The sequence below is a fragment of the Chiloscyllium plagiosum genome, unplaced genomic scaffold (assembly GCF_004010195.1).
Source record: "Chiloscyllium plagiosum isolate BGI_BamShark_2017 unplaced genomic scaffold, ASM401019v2 scaf_28135, whole genome shotgun sequence".
NCBI lineage: Eukaryota > Metazoa > Chordata > Chondrichthyes > Orectolobiformes > Hemiscylliidae > Chiloscyllium > Chiloscyllium plagiosum.
The window spans coordinates 1-1,612 of record NW_025164027.1 but is presented as its reverse complement, the minus strand read 5'-3'; the positions used below and the strand labels follow the sequence as shown (position 1 = coordinate 1,612).

General features: G+C 43.3%; 1 non-coding gene across 1 annotated transcript; it reads right to left on the bottom strand.

Annotated features, from left to right (window-relative positions):
- Nucleotides 1–149: 149 nt before the first annotated feature.
- On the bottom strand, nucleotides 150–223 carry trnan-guu. The gene has a single exon. It is a non-coding gene; the product is annotated as a tRNA-Asn (tRNA).
- Between the last annotated feature and the right edge of the window lie 1,389 nt (nucleotides 224–1,612).

Below are 1,612 nucleotides of genomic sequence, written 5' to 3'. Positions count from 1 at the left end.
TCTCGGCTTCTCAGCATCCGCAGTCCCTTACGTAAGACATGAATTCAATTCAGAAACCCCTTTGTGGAGAAGATTTCCGTTTGGGGAACATTTTCCTGACTCCATTAAAAGCGTTCAGCTTCGAAGCCAATGACGAAAATCGAATACACCGCCCCTGGGTGGGCTCGAACCACCAACCTTTCGGTTAACAGCCGAACGCGCTGACCAATTGCGCTACAGAGACAGGCGTTGACGGGGGCTGCGCCATCGCTTAGGCGAGGCTATTAGTGAATTCATTATTCAGACTCCCCGCCTAGAATTACAATTGTTGTCTCCCGCGCAGTCTTGCGAGAGATCCCGGCTTTCTTATCTTGACTTGTGCAAAAATGCCCGATTAAACTTCTCAAAAAGAACCTCCGAGAAACGAGGCTGGGCTCCCTGTAGTACGAATGGGACAGGAAGTGAAATGATTGGAGATAGCATTTAACAGGTTGACGTGTTTACTTCCCTAATTTTCTTATCCCTCAGCCAATTGGCACGTGGCTTGGGCAATAATGTTATTACACACACTGGAGCAGTGGGATTTGAACCTGAGCCTCAGGGCTCCATGGGAGACTACAGCTGCACCACAAAAAAACTGTAGTAAATAGGTCCACTTCTGTTGAATGGGAGGAAACAGCTTCCTCCTCAACATGAGGCACGACCACTGTACCCTCCGTGCCCATTACAATAAATTGAGCCTTCTCCTGTTGAATGAATGAGTGGGAACCCCTCTCTGAGCTCCAGGAAGCGGCGGGCCCGGCTGGAGGCTGGATTTGCTCAAGGCTTGTATCTATTAACTTATTTAAATGGTATCTACTGTATGGGAGTATGGTTTACATTAAAACCAGAGGATCATGTCAGAGTGTTTGTTTATATTTAGCAGTTGTAGTTTATAAAATACTCTCCCTGGAGGAGCACCTTCTATGATGCTGCATTTCTTGCCTTCTGCCCTTCCCCCATTTGTTATCTCTCATCTCGATTTTACATTTTCAGTCAAATTTAATTTCACATTAATCAGCCTTAGTATTCACTGTGCATCATTAATTAATCTGTTGGATTGTTGTAAAACAAAATTAATGGTGTAATTTCATTTATGTTGTCTGAGTTTGACATTGAATGTGCAGGTGTGAATGCTAGTAAGTTGTAAAAATAAATCAAGAACTTGTGCTTTTTAAACAAAAAGACGAGTTCAATGGTATTACTGGCATTGCCTCCTTTGATGATGATGATTATAGTCTGACCAACAAACCATTTCATGCAGTCACCCAGTTTAATTAAAGTCTTTTGGAAAATAATTCTGGCAGGCAAAGATTTATACAACCCAAAATACGGTTGGTAAACATGTATATTCTTATCTTTTAATCCGTAACAGATGGCATTGCGTGGCGGTTTGAGACTGAAACTTCGCTGGAAAGAATGTAGATTGATGAGGGAAGTCAAAATGGCAGAGTCTCGGGCCACAATCTACCAGTCTGGCTTGATTGCAAGAGTGGTGGTTCTTCAAAAGCACCTTCCAAGTCATGACCTCAGCCACCAAGAACAGACAAGTGTGAACACAGGATTCCGACTGCAAGATATATCGCATTGTTCC